Source organism: Chanos chanos, chromosome 7 (assembly GCF_902362185.1).
Source record: "Chanos chanos chromosome 7, fChaCha1.1, whole genome shotgun sequence".
NCBI lineage: Eukaryota > Metazoa > Chordata > Actinopteri > Gonorynchiformes > Chanidae > Chanos > Chanos chanos.
The window spans coordinates 18,893,434-18,913,699 of NC_044501.1; the positions used below are offsets into that span (position 1 = coordinate 18,893,434).

General features: G+C 42.1%; 1 pseudogene; it reads left to right on the forward strand.

The window, feature by feature from the left end:
- The first annotated feature begins 422 nt into the window (after positions 1-422).
- Positions 423-9,534, forward strand: LOC115816074 (lysosomal alpha-glucosidase-like; annotated as a pseudogene).
- Positions 9,535-20,266: the final 10,732 nt, after the last annotated feature.

The window sequence follows — 20,266 nt, forward strand, 5'->3', positions numbered from 1 at the left end:
TGAAAATGAACCAGAAAACCGAGTTACATTTAAAGTTTCATTTTGGCAGTACATGTGCTTACAGGCACTGAAAAAGAAAATGGCAAAACGGGGTTTAAACTTTCATTTTACCGTTTTCATTTTAATTTTGGCAGGGATTACCTCCCATAAAAGGGGAGTAAACTTTCATAAATGTTTTACAACGCTGAAGCTGTAGCGTAGTTTCCCAGTTGCAGAGGGAAATCATTTTGAAATAGGCCATCGCAAAATATAATATTAATCCTGGCAGAGGACTGATTCATTTGGAGCAAGGGAGAAGTTGTAGGTTGGCAGATCAAAGGGGATATTTCTTTTCTGGGGACAAAGCATGTCCGCTCTTGTTTACCAATATCTTACAAGGTTTAACGCTATGACAAGCTCCTGTGGCTAACTCCGATGACAATATGTGGTTGCTGGTAAGCTGGGCATATCTGTTTTACGAGTTAGAGCGGCCAATTAAGCAAGGTGACGATACAGTTTATGGTAGCACTATTAGAAATGAAATGGCGGTGATCTGCCGCTGTTACATTAGGCGGTCATGCAATACACGCCATTCTTTAGGGACATCATAGATCGTGAGACGCTGTAAACAAAGACTCCTTCGGCAAACATATATTATTGTTATTTTTATCATTACAATTTATAAATATATAAGAACCAAAACTTAATACAAGGTAAATTATCGCAATGTTTTTGTCACAAGCTAATGAATTGTGAGGTATTTGTCACAAGGTAATGAATTTGAAGTTGAGCTGCATAACCCTCTTTCCACTATAAAGACGGGATGCCGACACCCAAACGGAGTGCCATGGTGTATCTACCTGCCCGAGTTTCCCTCCTAAACCACTGGTGTCCTTGAATGACGCAGCGATAGGTTACGAGGGAACGCTGATCCGAAAGCAGTAAACTAATTACCCCCAAAGACATTGAGACGATGCAACTGGATGTTCTGAATGAGTCAGACAACAGGTTACGTGTGAAAGTAAGATTACTGAGTTTCTCTCTATGTCTCACTCGTTCTTTTTTCCCCTCCTCCGCTCTCTATCACACTCACTCTTCTATTTTCCCCTCACTCTCTGTCATTTGCTCACTCTTTCTTCCATGACTATAAACTTACTTTTCTCATCCTTCACCATTCCTCTTTCCCACGCTTTGGATTGACCTTTTTCTGGCGAAAATGCAAAGTTGAAGATGCTGGGAAACAGCTTAGATAACCCCCTGCCCCCCCTTCTCTCTCTCTTCCTCAGATAACAGATCCTGCTGATAAGAGATTTGAGGTGCCCATTGATGTGCCTGAGGTTAAAGAAAGAGCCTCCAGTCCCACTTACACCGTCGAATTCCAGAAAGAACCATTCGGCCTCATCGTCAAGAGAGCACAGAGTGGAGCTGTGCTGTAAGTACTCTGTGTGTGTGTGTGTGAGCGTGTGCGTGTGCACACTTATAAAGTGTTTTTGTGTGTGTTTGTGTGTGTATGAAGCGTTTGTGTGTTTGTTCTTTAAACGTGCATTTGCGTTTCTCAGGTTAAACACATCGGTAGCCCCTCTGTTTTACGCTGATCAGTTCCTGCAGATGTCCACATCCTTGCCATCTCCCTACGTCTACGGCCTTGGCGAACAACGCTCTAGCTTTCTGCACGACATCCAGTGGAACACACTCACCATGTGGACTCGCGATGTCCCGCCTATGGTAATGACTTCAGAATGAACGCTGCCTGTCAGTCCTTTAGGTTTGAGACTCAATTGTCTGTCTTAAAGTCTGTTGCTCATTCTTTCTCTTTGTAGGAGCTGACCAATCTCTATGGTGTTCACCCCTTCTATCTGTGTATGGAACCCAATGGGACAGCTCATGGTGTCTTTCTGCTCAATAGCAATGCAATGGGTGAGTTCTCACACACTTACACACGCGCACGCGCACACACACACACACACATACACATGCATACATATGTACACACACAAAAGATTTTCTATTCATGTAAATGTATATGTGTGAATTTTTATCATTTCTATCAGATGTGGTTCTTCATCCCGCCCCTGCCCTCACCTGACGTACAATTGGTGGAATCCTTGACTTCTACATTTTCATGGGTCCAGATCCTAGCAGTAATAGGAAGTCATAGGTCAGCAGTTTTTTTTTATTTTGTTTTACTGAAGAATTCACAGTATGCAAAGTACAATTCCAGGGCATTTAAACTGTTTAGAAGTTCATTAATTGGACTCTTTCTCTGCGTCTGTCTGTAGGGAGACCTGCTATGCCTATCTACTGGGCCCTGGATTTCCACTTGTGTCGCTGGGGCTACAAGTCCAGCAACAGAACCTGGGAGGTTGTGAAAGAAATGAGGAATTACGGGATACCGCAGGTACACCGATCTTTTAGCTTTGCTTGGTCCATCTATGAATGCCTGTGTGTGGGTGCAGTTGTGAATTTAAAATGTATTCTTTCTTCCCCCTTTTTTGTCATCTGCTGTAGGGATCCCGTTATTATGTGGGTGTGTGTGTCTGTCTGTCTGTCTGTGCATGTGTGAATGTTATAAACCTGTTTGGTCGTCTGCTGTAGGGATACTGTGTGCATGTGTGTGAATATGTGATAAACCTGTTTTGTCATCTCCTATAGGTATCCTGGGAGGAATCTTGAGAGCTAAAACCTTGTGTGCATCTGCCCGTCAGAAAACTTCCACTCACTACAACCTACACAGTCTGCATGGACTCATGGAGGCCAAGGCATCTACAAGGTACACACACACACACACACAGTGTGAAAGAATAAAATACAGCAATCTACACCACTCATGCCCTTAAAAAGCAGACACACCTGTATAAGGGACACCTCTTTTGTGTTATATTGGAAGGGTTCGTTGTACACACTGCTGGACTAAACAAATGTGGGGAAATCATTCAGAAGAGACAACTCATACACACATACTGTAAATATACACATATGCTGTATATACATCTTGGCTGTTAATGAAGCCCTTTTAATGCATTTTGTCTCTTTCTTTTGTAATATACTCACAATTTGTCATGTGGCTTTGCCCGTCATGTACTGACAATTTCTTACAACTGCTTGTAATGTGTGGAGATTTCATTTTCATTTCCAATGATATTTTGTATGGTTATGTCAAGGAGCTGTAAGTAAAAGTTGTTGTGTGGTTGTGCAACAGTGCTGTAATAAAAGTGACTGTATAATGTTGTGTGGTTATGTGACAATGCTGTAAGTAAAAACTGTGGAATAATGTTGTGTGGTTGTGTGTCAGTGCTCTGAAGAGGATCCTGGTTGGAAAGCGTCCGTGTCACAAGGCTGGACCAGGTGGGCTTTGAACCCTAGCTGCTAGGGCAGAAGACAAACAACCTCCACCCAGGACTAGGGTGAACCTAGTTGCAGAGTCTGACACTGGAGTGTAGGTTAGATCTCAAAAGATTTTAATGAAAAACAAAATTTTACAAATCCAAAGAGGAGACAGCTCAATCCAAAAAGGGAAAAAGGGCATGAGATCAAAAAAGGGAAAAACTTAGGCAAAATGCTTTTTCCAAAAAACAAGCAAAACTAGTCCAAAAAGTGAAAAACAGGTTCAGTCCAAAAAACAAACAAAAACATTTCTTTAGACAGAAAAAACATTACACAGTCCAACAAAAACAAGAACTCAGATGTCTTACGTGAAACAGGAGTCTAGAACACAGGGAAATTGGCACAAAGACTAAGCAACGGGTGAACAAAAGACCATGGTTTAAATAGACCGACAAGACAAGACATAGGTGATACACATACATCAATAATGAACATTAGGGAAACTGAACATGTGACAAGTACAACAGAAAGACTGAGGACCCCTATGGCCAAAAAAGAGGAATTACACCCACAGTCATGACAGGACCCCCCTCACTAGGAACGTCTCCTGACGTTCCCAGGGCGGTCTGGGTAGCGACGGTGAAAGTCCTGGACGAGCTACCGATCCAAAATGTCCCGAGCGGGAACCCAGGAACACTCCTCTGGACCGTATCCCTCCCAGTCCACCAAATACTGGATACCACCTCGGACCCGGCGAGAGTTTAGCAGTCGATGAACGGTAAAAGCAGGCAGCCCATCGATGAGTCGAGGAGGAGGAGGGGCCTTGGGAAAAGGGGCCAAGGGAGAAGTGACCACTGGCCATAACAGTGAAACATGGAATGTGGGGTTAATCCTCATGGACCAGGGCAGCTGGAGCTGATAAGTCACTGGGTTGATCCTCCGCACCACTTTGAATGGACCAACAAAACGAGGGGCCAGCTTTTGTGATTCAACCCGTAGGGGAAGGTCCTTAGCAGATATCCAAACCTCGTCTACGAATAAAATCCAGGGTTATAATGGCCCCAGGGTGTGCTGCTAGCTGCGAAGAATGTCCCCACTGAAGGACCTTGGACCGAGCCATCTTGGGAACGAAAAGGAGTCCCGCTGGGCCAGTCCCGGGGTCAGGTTCGCCCTGTTGAGCGCGTTGAACAATGGTCTCAATTCCCCAACTAACAGGTGCCACGATCCTAGAACTTGGGATTATGGGTATAGGGTCGTTAACCGCAGTGAGAGCCTGGAACTGTCAAGAGAGGGCATCTGGTTTCCGGTTCTTAGTTCCTGGACGATAGGAGAGGGTGAAATCAAAGCGATTGAAGAAAAGGGCCCACCTAGCCTGGCAGGGGTTCAGTCGCTTAGCCTACTGGAGATACTCCAAGTCCTTGTGATCAGTCCATACTAGGAAAGGATGTCGTGCTCCTTCCAACCAGTTCCTCCAGTGCGAGCTTAACGGCTAACAATTCTCTGTCCCCTACATCATAATTTCTTTCAGTAGGAGTCAGCCGGTGGGAAAAAAAGGCGCAAGGGTGGAGTTTGTCATCAGCCATCCGCTGTGAGAGAACTGCCCCGACACCCACATCAGAGGCATCCATCTCCACAATGAATGGACGCGAAGGATCAGGTAAGCTCAGAATGGGTGCTGAAGTAAAACGTTGCTTCAGTTCTTGAAAGGCAGTCTGAGCCTCAGGGGTCCAGGCAAACAGAGATCCTCCACCTTTGGTCAGGGCAATAAAAATTTGCGATAAAAATTTGCAAACCCCAAGAATTGCTGGGTCTGCTTGAGTGACTCAGGTGTTGGCCACTCTCGTACTGCTCGAGTCTTTTTGGGATCCATCTGAATCTGGCCTTTCTTTATAATAAAACCAAGGAAAGAGACTTCAGGCACATGGAACTCACACTTCTCAGGTTTCACAAAGAGATGATTCTTCAGGAGTCGTCGGAGAACCTGGCGGACATGATGGAAATGTTCATGAAGAGACCTGGAAAAAATCAAGATGTCATCAAGGTATACAAAAACAAAGTGATTGAGCATGTCCCGAAGAACATCATTTATCAGGGCCTGAAAAACTGCAGGAGCATTGGTGAGCCCAAATGGCATGACCTGATACTCATAGTGACCCGTGGGAGTGTTAAAGGCGGTCTTCCACTCATCACCTTCTCGGATCCGCACCAGGTGGTAAGCATTGCGCAAATCCAATTTAGTGAAAATTGTGGCCCCCTGGAGCAACTCAGATGCGGTAGACATCAAGGGAAGAGGGTAACGGTTGCGGAGAGTGATCTTGTTGAGGCCTCGATAGTCAATGCAGGGGCGAAGCCCTCCATCCTTCTTCCCCACGAAGAAGAACCCTGCCCCGGCTGGAGAGGTAGATGGACGAATAAATCCAGAGGCAAGGGCCTCCTTGATATAATTATCCATTGCAGTCCGCTCAGGAAGGGAGAGAGAGAATATCTGGCTGCGAGGCGGACAGGTGCCAGGTAGAAGATCAATGGAGCAGTCATAGGGCCGGTGTGGAGGTAATGTAGAGGCTCTGTTCTTGCTGAAGACTTCCTTCAAGTCCAGGTACTCTGCAGGAACTCGGGATAGGTCAAGAGGTTCAGAAGCTTCTGAGGACTGAGACAAAGGCTTGGAAAAGAGGCAGGTAGCATGGCAAGTAAGTCCCCACTCTAATACAACACCCGTGGCCCAATCAATGTGAGGATTATGGCGATTAAGCCAAGGGATACCTAAGACTACTGGGAACTCAGGGGACTGGATCAAATGAAGGGAGAGCTCCTCCGGATGGCTGCCTATCTGGAGACGCAGGGGAACAGTGGCTTGCCTTACCTTGCCATTGCCTAGTGGACGGCCATCAAGGGCGGTAACTGTGAGAGGATCAGAAAGGTGCATTAAAGGAACTTGAAAACGCTGAGCTAGCGATAAGTCCATGAAGTTACCTGCTGCCCCAGAGTCAACCATAGCCCAGATGGAAAACTGCTGATCTCCCCAAGAGACAGTAACGGGAAGGAAAACCCCTGGAACCAGAGACTCAGGAGAAGAAGTTACACCCGTCACAGCCCTCCCTTTGCTGGACGGGCCCCACCTTTTCCCGAAAGTGCAGGACAGGAGTCTCGGAAATGGCCTGGTTTGCCACAGTAAAGGCAGCACCTGTCTCTCATACGGCGGTTCCGCTCAGACTGGGATAGGCGGGTGCTTCCAAGCTGCATCGGCTCTGGACTCTCAAAGCAGGGCTGGGTCAGCTTCTGGGAGAGAACTGGAGGGCTTTGGAGTCGGCGGCGGTCTCTACCCTGTTGCCGGAGACGATTGTCGAGACGAATGGCATGGGCAATCATCACCTCCAAGTCTCCTGCCGGTTCACTGGAAGCCAGTTCCTCCTTGATATTTCCCCCAGGCCATGGTGGAAGGTGGTGATGAGGGCCACCTCATTCCAACCGCTCTCTGCTGTGAGTGTACGAAACTCTATCGCGTAGTCGGCAACACTGCGGTTCCTCTGACGCAGCTGGAGAAGCTGTTTGGCCGCCTCCCGACCACTGGCTGACTGGTCAAAGACACGTCCCATCTCGCTGGCAAAAGAATCAAAATCAAAGCATACTGGGCCTTGCTGCTCCCAAATGGCAGTTGCCCAGGCCAAAGCTTTGTCAGTTAGCAGTGTAATCACAAAAGCAATGCGAGACCTTTCTGTGGGAAATGTGGAAGGCTGAAGCTCAAAAGGCAATCTGCATTGGGTCAGAAAGCCTCGGCACCCACCTGGATTGCCATCATACTTCTGGGGTGCTGGGAGGCGCGGCTCTGTTGGTGGAAGGGTGCCTTGAGGTGTTGGAATGGCAGACCCAACTGGTGACTGGTCCATTGGCCTTGAGGCTTGCTGGTCGATTCGTATGGACAGACCCTGCAAGGACTGAATTATCTGATCGAGCATCTGCTCCTGCCGGACCAAGACCTGTTCATGTCTCCTAACAGTGGCCCCTTGATTAGATACTGCAGTAAAAAGGCATTGTAAATCAGATGGGTTAGACTCTGCTGGGTTCATGTTTGGCTTAGTCTTTCTGTCACAAGGCTGGACCAGGTGGGCTTCGAACCTTGGCTGCCAGGGCAGAAGACAAACAACCAATGAACGCTCCACCCAGGACTAGGGTGAACCCAGTTGCAGAGTCTGACACTGGAGGTTAGATCTCAAAAGATTTTAATGAAAAACAAAATTTTACAAATCCAAAGAGGAGACAGCTCAATCCAAAAAGGGAAAAAGGGCATGAGATCAAAAAAGGGAAAAACTTAGGCAAAATGCTTTTTCCAAAAAACAAGCAAAACTGGTCCAAAAAGCGAAAAACAGGTTCAGTCCAAAAAACAAACAAAAACATTTCTTTAGACAGAAAAAACATTACACAGTCCAACAAAAACAAGAACTCAGATGTCTTACGTGAAACAGGAGTCTAGAACACAGGGAAATTGGCACAAAGACTAAGCAACGGGTGAACAAAAGACCATGGTTTAAATAGACCGACAAGACAAGACACAGGTGATACACATACATCAATAATGAACATTAGGGAAACTGAACATGTGACAAGTACAACAGAAAGACTGAGGACCCCTATGGCCAAAAAAGAGGAATTACATCAACAGTCATGACAGTCCGTTCATCATCTCATGCTCGACCTTCCCCAGCCAAGGGGTCTACTCTGGCCACTGGCTCAGAGACAACAAGTGGAAGGACATGTATACTTCAATATCAGGTTCCCAAAATATTTCAGATGATTAGATTGGCATTAATGTGTACTTTTTATATATTAAGTTCTCTGCTCTTCATAATTGACCTTTATACTTAGCTTTCATCTCTGTCTTCTCTCCTCCAGGCATGTTGGGCATTCCTCTGGTAGGGGCAGATGTCTGTGGCTTTGGGGAGGGAACCACAGCTAGGGGATTTCTATTGCTTTAGCAGGAACCATAACACAATAGATGAACAGGTACTGCACATTCAGAAATTGATCTATACACTTGATCTATAGGACAGATACCTTGCACACATCCTAAGACCCATTTATGTATTTTTTAAATCTGTTAGGCAGAAATTGAAAATGAATTAGACAAATGTATTGTAAATGCATGCCATGTACGCATTTTAACTTGTGGACACTAGGGGTGTAACAATCCATCGATCTGTATCAATGCCCCAACCAAATAGCAAACAATCTGGTGTCATCAATGTGATGCATAAACGTCGATGCATGCTTGTTTGTTTTCACACCTGTTCTAACATTATCTGCATGATTCCTCTCTGCACACTCCTACGCTGCAGGTGGAGGCTTACGCTGTGAGTTTGTTGCTGTCCGCCAATTAAAGCCCTGCTTGCGTGCTATTGGTCACATCAAAGCGCCTATAGCCGCCTTTACATTGTTGCGTATTTCTAGCTCTGAAACGACCGAGAGTCATTTCCTATGTGTAATTGCAGACCGCATGCAAATGGGTCCAAACAAATATGGTGCGAAGAAATTCGAGTCCGACAGAGGTCTGCATGCATTCAAAAATTTTAACTTGTAAGACGGATCCAATCCGATAGTCCTACCAGAAGATAGCTTTGCTATGGTTGTGGTGTAAACAATCATTACAAATTCTGCATTATCTGCTAATATTAGCATGTTTAAAAATTGTCAAGTAGAATAAAAACAGCATTTCCATGGTCCATAGTGATCCACAAGCACAATATAAATTCGTATTGTGAAAAAGAAATGAACAATGCAGCAGCAATCTACCAGTCAACTGAACAGTAGCAGCTTGACGAAATTTCAGCAATTGTTTGAAATTTCATCATATCATTTCATACTGACTGCAGACCCCAGTATCAAACTGAATTGCATTGCATCGCTGCAAATTTTGAGGTATTGAAAATAATTGGCTTGTTGTCTAAAAGCATTGATGTAGGATTGCATCGTGATGAAACTTGTGATTTACATCCCCAGTGGAAACATTGGTGTGTATCAGTTCTTTTTAATATTTTATGAATGTCCTCAAATAAAACTTTTCTGTTTTGACAGGATCAGGATCCTACGGTGTTTAGTCCTGCTGCTAGTATGGCAATGAAGGAAGCTCTTCTCCTCTGTTACTCCTTCTTTCCTTTCCTCTACACACTCTTTCACCATGCACACATTAGTGGGCACACCGTTGGCAGGCCCCTGTTCTTCGAGCCTTTCGGTCAGTGAGCACTGGGATAGGCTCCAGCAACCCCTGCGACCCTAATTAGGATAAGCGGCTTAGATAGTGAGTGAGAGTGAGCGAGTGTTGTTGTAATGCAAGCTCACATTAAAATACATGGCATTACTTATTGCTTATCTTAAAAAATTGCTCTGCGGTATCAAATTGGAATGAAAATTCTAGTAATGCTTGTAGATGACATTTGTAATACACACACACATACACATATACACACACACAAACACATTTTGCCATGAATCTTATAACTGAACACGGGTACATTCAGTTTCCTCATTAGGATCTTCTAATCCGTGGATAAAATCCACCGATGACTTTGATTAACAGTCACCGAGTGATGTAATTACAGCATTTCAAAATGTTGACAACAAAAAGATTGGAAAATACTTTTCTACTAAAGTAAACCAGGGAAAATGTTGCATTGGATGTTTCATTAAAGTGAGGGACCTGTTCAGACTGGCCCATTTATCAGCCATATTTATCGTCCCCTTTCAACTCACTAGACAGCCTTGAATTCAGATTATCTTTCTGCTCTCGTAATTAAATAAAATTATCAGTTAAAAAAATCAAATAAGAAATGAAATGAACGCTCAATTAAAAACTTTCTTCTTGCTTAACCCTGAGAAACTTTGTTGACATCTTTAGTTTTAATGACACTCAGAGAACATTTACTCTGATATAGATTATGTAAACATATAGATCATAACTTTTTCATTTTATGGAGAAATCAAATTGGAATGCATAAATTACTTTAAATTGAACAGTGAAGAACATCCATGACTGCTTTAAGAAGAAAATAGAAAAATAAGTTGAATTCAGGTTATACTTTTACACTCATAACTAAGAAATAAATAAGAAAACTATTAGTGAGGAAAATAAACTAATTCTCTGATCTTGCTTAAGCTCAAGAAACTTGACATGTATAGTTTTAACGAGACCCTGAGAACATACATTTTCTGATAACACAGACATGTGATCATATTTGTCAAGATAAGTCTGAATTAGAATACCACACTCTCCACTGACTCTATTAAGACAATGAATAAACAAAGACAAAAGAAAAAGGTTTACTCTTGTGGAACTCCACATACACACGCCTTATCTGAACGGCAACAAAAAATATTCCATCTGCTAGGTAAATATGAGTTAACAGCATACAAACAAATATATGATATTAGGTATGTATGTACTCTTCTTATGTAGGTATCAAATCATGCACTTCAGCAGTACAAAGTCAGACAGAGGACTTAAAACTTGTATGCTTTGGTTCACGTGGGATCGTGAATAAAAAGTGTATAGAGAGCTGTTTGAAGTAAGACGGTTAAAGACCTGTTCACGAGTGGCTACACTCCACAAAGGCAGCTTGGGAGCTAACCTGGAAATGCAAGTCAGACTTTATTTACTTAAAGAGATTAAGGCTAACTTTTAAAATGTTGCTAACTATAGAGGGGGTAGCTTATTAGAATGTCACATGATGGGTTATAAAACAGTTTTATTAGCCGTGCTATCTGCCTGTTTCCACTGCTCCGATGTTTGTTGTTGGTGAACAGTCTGTATAAAGGTAGGATCTCTGTGCTGGAGCCTGAGCCCTGCAGAAGGCTGTTTGTCAGTGTAACTGGGGATTATAGGCATTTAAACATTGCTCATTGTGATTCATGTTTATGAATTGTCTCACTTTGAAATAGCTGTATGAAATGCAGAATTATTACCCTCTGCTGTAGCTGTGAAGAGTGTTTTCGATCTTCTCTGTTTTTGAATTTGCACTCCGCATACTTAGCATCATCTGCCTTTAAAGAATCCCTCTTTAAACATTTGAATTTTACTGTAATTCATGAATTGAGTGAGCTTCTGGAGAGTTTTATGATCTTATACACTTTTAACCAAACAGTTTCCAGGTTACACAGCAGTAAATATCAGTGCTACTAATTAGTACATGGTACTCACCAAGCCATTACCCTCTGCCGTACAGACACACATGTATAAATATCTGTCTGTACCCCAGTTTACAATTTATATATGCTTAAAATACACCCAATACAACATAGACTGCCACTGATACATGAATATATTACATTCATATATGTAACATCTAGCTGAAAAATGTACACACAGCTGGTATTAGCAAATACACTGAAGTTGTTATATGCTGAGTTAATGGTAGTTACAAAATACTATTCACATCAATAGAAACTGTTATTAGCTATGAACTACATTTCCCATGTTTCCCACAGAATACAATGACATCAGAGTTGCTGCATGGTCATGAGGTAGCGTCTTACCTCACTGTTGAAAGCGTGTCCTTTTACGGAGTGAGGACAGAGCCATCCAACGTCACGGTCAACTCTCAGGATGCAGAGTTCACCTATACCAGCTTTTCTCAAACTATTGGTTGTGGACCAGCACTGGTCCGTGACAAGGAAACTGCTGGTCTGCAGAGCCCTGCCGCTGGAGCAGTCAAATTATGCTCAGTGCTTCTGTCACTCGCCAAGTGAAAATTTTATTTAAGATTCTAGAATGTTAAGCAATTTCTCATGGGTGGAACGCTTAACATTCTAGAATCTTGAACAAAATCTTACTATTTTCAGAGCAAGGGAGCGGGGAACTGGCAGTTTCCTCAGCGCCAGTCTGCGGCCCATAGTTTGAGAAACGCTGACCTATAAAACCAATCAGGTGAGACATCTGAGATGCTGTGGTAAAAGGAAGGGACTACAATATGGTCACTAATACACCTGCTGATATGTTTTCTCTCTCTTTCTCTGTCTCTCTGACTCTTTCTCTCTCTCTCAATGTCCCTCTCTCTCTCACTCTCTTGATCTTGTGCTCTCTCTCTCTCTCTCTCTCTCTCTCTCTCTTTCTCTCTCTCATTCTCTCTCTCTGTGAGTGAGCAAGTGTGTTTGTGTGTTTGTGTGTGTGTGTGTGTGTGTGTAAAAAACTTACTTTCAGCTCTGTAGTTGTGTGAATGGCAGCTTTGTTCTCTCTCCTTCAGGCTGAATTGGATTCTTCTCTGTTCTCGGTGGTGCTGTAAAACACATGAACAAGGGAATTCAGTTTAGTACTTTTTTTGTTTGTTTAATGACACTTATAATGTTGACACATGCTTGTATTGTTTGTGTTTGAAATGGTCTGAATGGCCTCATTAGCAACACACCATGCTAATGCTTCATAAATCATTCATGCCACACGATCATGCTCGTTTAGGAGCAAATGTTTCCACAGACATTACGTCTATGCCTCAGTGTTGTCGTTTAATGTGCTGTCACTTTTTCAGCTTCATCCTAATTTGTATTTGCCTTTCCAATTTCTGTTTCTTTGATTTCCCAAATTTTTTTGGAGGGGTGTTGTTGGGAGTGTGGGTTGGGGGTGGTGGTGGAGGGTTGTGAATCATTATTAGTTCCTTGGGTTTCTTTCTTTGATTTGATCTTTGGTCTTTTTCTTTGGTTTTCCCAATTTGTTTTCTTATCTGTTTGTGTCTTGTAATTTGGAGTCCTCTACTGCAGTTTACAACCATCCAGAAAGACAGGGTTGGAAGCCATTAGGAAGGACAGAGAACAAGAGAAAGGAAAAGAGAGAAAGAATTATGGAGGTGAAGGATGGATGGAGGGAAAAGAGGAGGAGAAAAAATCTGAAGTCTCATGTCATGCTGTGAGGTACATCCCTGCAGATGGGGACACCGCACGGCACTGTGGGTATTATGCCAGACTAAAACTGGGCAACGGGGGGAGGGGGGTTCCCGTAACAAGGAAGAGATTAGTGAGACTAATGAGAATGACAGAGCGTCGAAGTGTGTGTGTGTGTGTGTGTGTATGAGGGAAAGAAATGAAAAGAGAAGAAGCTGTGTTTGTACTGGCAGAGAAAGACTTATTCCATTTAAATGGCTGCCATTTCAGAAACACTTCCAACAACCACTGACATACATAATTAATAAGGCTATCAAGCAAATGAAAAAAAAATCTAATTAATTACATGCTTTGTGATTAATTGGTAGATACTGCATCAATGATAATAGACATTATAAACTTTATAGGTCAACATCTCTTTTATTTCCCATACATTCAGAGCATTTTTTCACTGTCCATACGCAATAATGGCCATAACAATCAAAAATATGGTTGCCTGCGGTAGCATCAGGAGTTAAACTAGGTCTGACCTCTGAGCTTGTTGCTGAGTCTAAATGATACTATGTTTACTTTGATCTCACAAATAAAGTTTTTTGAGAGGCTTTAAAATCTATTTAAAATATTACATCCTCAACTTGACCAACTTCATTAATACTTCATTGGTTTCAATTTAGCTGCAGTTCTGTGCCTTTAATTACATTCAGATGTATCCCACTGATATATAATAAATATTCTCTTGTATGTTTTTGCAGACATCTGTGTAACTCCTGGATTGTCTTAGTATTAAACACACCATTTACAGAAATGTTGTATTCCACTCCTCCCTAAGCCAGGTGACCTCTCTATGGCACTGGACTGCCCCTGGGTTAAGCTAAATGTCCTCCTGTTCATCCATGTATTCATCCCTTCTTGCTTTCATCTGCCCATTCATCCATCCCTCCATTCTTCTGCTGCATGAAGGTTGTAGCTTTCCTGAACAAGGAAAGCTAGTGAGACTAATGAGAATGACAGAGCGTCGAAGTGTGTGTGTATGTGTGTGTGTGTATGTTTTTGTGCGTGCGTGTGTGCATGTGTGTGTGTCTGTGTGTGTGTATTCAAGCTTGTGAGTCAAGCTGGTGCATGCATCAGCAGTGGCAGTTAGGTATGCTACATTAACTGATTGCTTTATGCTACAGTGGAAGTGTTTAACTCATACAGATGTACTGTTAAGTACTGATATAAAGGGTTAATCCAGGTTTACACCAAAGCTATGACTTATCTGTCAGTCTATAATATTTCTATAATATCTATAATATTATAATATTTTATCATTACTAATCCTTTCATTGCTAGACACCCTGTGCAAACTAACTATCCCAAATGTCATCTAACATGACCCATCAGAATAATCTACAATGACTGTTCAGTTTCCCTACAGGCATGGAAACAAATTCATCCATCCATCCATCCATCTATCTATCCATCCATCTATCTATCCATCCATCAATCCATTCACTCATCCATCAAGATACAGAGAATCGTCATCTGTGGTTTCCAATCCACCAATCCTAAATACGTCTGGTTATATTAGTCTCTGCAGAATAATGGCAACAGAGCACCATATTTAGACACCGGCATCTATCTGTACCTCTGATAGATGCACAATGCTGTTGAGGACAATATGAGACTCAACAGAGCACATTCTTCTGTTCTTTTTTTTTTTTTTAATATCGAATGTCTGAAGAGATGGCACATTGTTGAGGGCAGCTGTGACCTAGGGCAGCCGTGGTCTAAAGGTTAGAGAACCGGGCTTATGACCGGAGGGTTCGATTCCCAGGCCCAACATCCACGGCTGTGTGCCCTTGAGCAAGGCACTTAACCCTAATGCTCCCCGGGCGCAGAGGAATGCTGCCCACTGCTCCTGCGTCTGTTGTGTGTTCACTACTGGTGTGTTGGATGGGTTAAATGCAGAGACAAATTCACTGCTCGCTGTTCACACTGTGTGTGTGTGCAATCACGGAGACTTACCTAGAAAGTGTCCGACACTGCTCAATAGAAGGAAGATTTGATGTGAGAATGTCAGGATAGGATCAGCTCTCTCTCTCTCTCTTGAACACACATACACACTTTCTCTCATTTTGTTCTCTTTTCTCTCTGGCATAAAAACCACCCCTATTCTATATGGAGCTTCTCTGTTCTGAATAAGTTTTAATGAATTATTGATAAAATAAGGTTGAATAATAACTATCTATTATGTATCTACTGTGACACAGAAGACAGTGTGAAGAAGGTGTTCTGAACAATGATAAAGGCAGAGTGTAAAGCCTGTGTATATTAGCTAAGACATTAGCTCTGTAAGACATGTAATATTCATGTTAATACAGTGCTTGGAGAATGCCAAATTTGTACTGTAATATCACTGTGTAATTCCAGCACCAGCTTAGTGACACAATGCTGTGCGTACAGACGGTGATGTAGTGGTGCGACTGACTTAAGCATGTATGCCAAGGTCACACACACACAGACACACACACACACATTCATATACACACAAATGTGCAGACCAGAGGGCTGTACTACGAAAAGGGGTTTAACCTACTCAAATTTAACTCAGGGCTATCAAAGGACGTCAGGGTTGAACAACTCTGATTGCCTAAATTGGTGTTAAACTGTACTACAACAGTGATTAAGATGTCGGTTAGTTGATTCGCTGTTAACTTCATTGGAGTTCGTGCTTGTTCGCATAAAAAGGGTGCATTCGGCGACGCATGGCAGAGTTTTTGCATAATGGCTCATACTCCGTATTATTCCCCGGAAGAATGTACGTCGATAATGTAAGGATATGAGCAGTTCAAGGAAACGTTAACAACTAAATCTAACACCATGGCGACCAACAAAGCCAGGGAGGCTTGTTGACAGTGCGTTGCTGACAGAGTAAATTCCTAAGAACAGTATTCTTGTCGTATGTTCTCCGTTTTGTCTTATGGACTCTTCTTTTATCTGTAATATGATTGAGATGTAAGGACGCGTAAAATTTTCATCTTAATGTGTGAAAACAATTAGGATAATTCAGTTATAGCCTACACATGGGCTACACCTGAAACTGGCCCATTACTCACTTTTAATGAATACAACACCAAGGCTGTAGGGCTACCTGTATGAATGTAATGCTGTTGTGTTAAGAATACATTCTAACAGTCAATTCAGCTGCAACCCCAGTGGAAAGCGCACCTAGCAACAAGTCAGGATGAAATATTAAAGTATCTACATGTACTTTACTTTATGTATTCTATCACGTGATGTGTATTAAAAGTTCTTATCATTACTACTGAGTACAGATGTGGTGTGTAGCCTACACTTATGGTAGCCTATTCATGTGTTCATAGCAAACAGAAAAAAGGCAGAGATAGTGAAAACTGGAGGAGGGCCACCTCCTGTTACATTTTCACAGGCAGAGGAGTTGACAATGCCGAACAATAGAGGAAGGCCCATAATGGAGGGGGTCGAGGGGGCAGTCAGCTCTGACTCTGGTGTCAGCTCAGTGTCCACCCTTCATGTACAGGGTAACATCATATCAGTTGTTTTGCCTGCCCAGTTAACTTTATGGAGTTCACATGCCTTATGTACAGTTGAGGGGGATACTACTGATCTGCTCCAGCCACAAGCATGCCCCTCATCTGACTCTCAGATAGAGGTAAGTGTGGAAAGAATTGAGGAGTTCTGTGGATTTACGTTGACACAACTTAACAGCTTTTCTCTTTCATTTTTTTTTTTCAGGAAGACTTGGGTGAGGAGACCATGTCAGCCATGTCAGTCAACTGTCACAATACAGCATGATGTGTGAAATATAGGGTGGTGGTTGTCTTACCTTGTTCAAATCTCTGTCCCAGAGTGGATTCCTGAAAAATGCGTAAATCATGCACCGAGCCAAGCCACCTAGCCTCCAGACTGGTCACCATTAAATGGTGATCAAATGAATCCTGTGATACTGAATGGAATGATAATGATACTGAATTCCCTCAGATGAGAATCGATCTGTTTCATAGAGAACATCATCAGGGTAAGCTAGAGGATTTTGATGGTCTCTAAACACCGTCACCCTGCAGAGTGAGTCTCTCACAATCCATGTGCCAATGTCGATTGGCATTTTTCTCGACAAGATTTTTGGCGGAGGGGCAGTGCTTATATAGGGTAACATCGAGTTAACCATGAAGATAACCAGCTCAGAGCAGTTTAGATATGCAGCGTAAATTGCCATGACAGCATACCTCGGGTAAAACGTATCCACCTTTCGTAGTACGGGTTAACTGGGAAGTTACACCCAAGGTCACAAAGTTACTCCTGAAGCTGCCTGGATAAGCCAGTTACCTCGCTTCATAGTACAGCTCTCTGGTTGATCTGGGCATAACTGCAGTGAACTCAAGAACAGAGATCACATGGTATTAAAATACTCTAATCCAAACATTTTGACAGAATGACTAATTTAGACTCTAAAACCGCTTCGTGCATCCTTTTATTAGAGAGGAGAAGAATAAATAGAATGTAGAAATATTAAGAAGAAAAAGATTTTGGTTCAGTGAACGGCAAGCGCCACAAAGAATGTTTGTATGTGTGTGCGCGTGTGTGTGTACATTCGGATAGGGCCAAGTGAGTAAAATGTCACAATGAACAGGAAACAAAATCACAGCTCAACAAAAAGCTCCAATTGTCTGATTATAACCGGAATTACTTGTGTTTACGGTGTCTTTCATGTTCTTGTTCTCTCTCTCTCTCTCTCTTATTTTCTCTCTCACCACACCCAACCATTATCACATTCTGAGCAGGGACCTACAGTAGTACAAGTTTTCAGTCACATTCATAATACAGTGAAACTATTGCCATGGCTTTGATTGTGGGAGCTATAAGGATTTCCCCCATCTTCATCATTACACCATAATAGCAGTAGGATCAACACTAGGACAGCTTAGATGTTTAGACGTATTACATGTGGAGTCAAAATCTGTGGATTAGAGTCATGGTTCGGGCTCAGAGGTGAGTAGGTTGTGGTGTAGGGTTTAGCGTGTTGGGATTGCACAAGGTCACAGCCTGACCAGGTAAAAGAATGAAATCTGAGGACATCTATGGGATGGAACAATCATTCATTCATTTTCAAAGCTGCTTATCCTAATTAGGGTTGCGGGGGGATGGAACATAATTGATTAAATTAATTCAACTTCAGTCACCCTCAAAAAATTAATTACTGGAGGATATTCATTTAAAAATTAACTTTCTAAGTTTTTTTTTTATATAGACAAATTCCTTCTGAAAAAATGAAATGATTACAGTGAAAACAACCATTTATAAATCAAATGAGAGAACATCATGTTGACTGTACAGTTTTCGTGCATTTATTAAATAGAGGTGAAAGGTGATATTACATAGTTCATTTGCTTCTAATACTCTAGGCCAGCAGAAGAGCAAGCATAGAGAGAAGAGAGAGTAAAAGGACTAGTCTTCCATATTTTATATTTCATACACACACACACACACACACACACACATTTGCGTTTGAGACCCTCTATCTCCCGCAAACATTTCTTCATTGCATCATTCATTTAAATGAGTGAAAGTGATGTTATTAAAATTCTGTTCACCACTGCATGCAGCAAACACAAAGAGAGTAGCAAAATCAGCTCACCCAGCAGGGACAGTGAGTGAGAGAGAGAGAGAGAGAGAGTGAGAGAGAGAGAGAGAGAGAGAGAGAGAGAGACAGTGAGTGAGAGAGAGAGAGAGAGAGAGAGAGAGAGAGAGAGAGAGAGATTTAAAGTTAGGATGAAGTGTGAACCTCAGGTGAGCTATTCCTCACGGGTTAAGTGTGTGAACATAAATGCAAAAATAAAATCTGCAGTAAAAGAATGTAGTAAAAGCTATTTCTTAGTTTTACTTTAACTAAAAGGCAATCATAGAATTCTCATGAAAATTGATCAATTTGTCCTCCAAACTGACTCTAACAGCTTCTTTTTCAGATTCTCATAGGCTTTTAGGGACAAGATCAGCAATTTTTGTTACAAAATATAACCTGATCTGCTTTCACACATACAGTACCATATGATGAAGTACCAGAGCCCTGGAATATTTACAAAGATAAACTTCACCTCCAGCCAATTTTATGCCATTCAAAGACCCCACAACGCAGGTGGAATTTCAATCAACTCTGGTAACGCTGGGTAATGCTATTTAATTGACTGACATTTGCAGTGTTCATGAAATAAGTGATAGTTCCACTGCTGTAAGCGGGCACCATGAGTTGTGGGAGGTAAAAAGAAAAAATAATAGTAATACTGAGAGAAATCCTTGAAAGCAGATACATGACGATGTGGTGTGAAAGAACAAACTTGAAAACAAGATGTTTGAGTCTTATTGTGTTCATGTAATGAAGTATTAATAACATAGTTTGTATTTGATCGTCGGCTGAGTGGATTTGCAGTATGTTGGTTTATGTCTTTAAAGTGTAAACCTTGAAGTGGATTTTCTTGGATACCTACTGTTTACCAAAACATACCATAAACATTACCCTATACTACCATATACTAAACCCATAGCAAAACCTTACACCATACCACACAATGACTCCACACTTTAGCCATAGCATAACCCTATGCCAGGAATTTTCAATTAATTTTCTTTGCGTTCCACTTTTTCAATTGTGAATGCAATAGCCAGGGAGGCAAAATAATAACTCATAGTATGTCAAGATACATGTCAGCTGTAAGGAACATCATGTAACTTTATTATTATTTTGTAGTACAATAGGACTGTACTATACCAATACCATAACCCTACACTAAACCCATATCATAATCCTACATTACACCCATAACACAACCATCCACCGCACCATAACATGACTCTACACTATTCCATAACATTACCTTACACAATACTCGTACTGTTGTTCCAAACTTATTGATATAATCTTCTTATGGATAGAGAAGACAGGTGGTTTGAAAGAGGTGTGAAGGAGGCCAGGAGATTTAACAACCGTTCACACCTGGCCACATGTGACTCCAACAACTCTAATGACTGTCGTTGAAATTACCAGGAGAACTAACTACCAAGTCACGTGAATGGCCTTGACAATGACCCC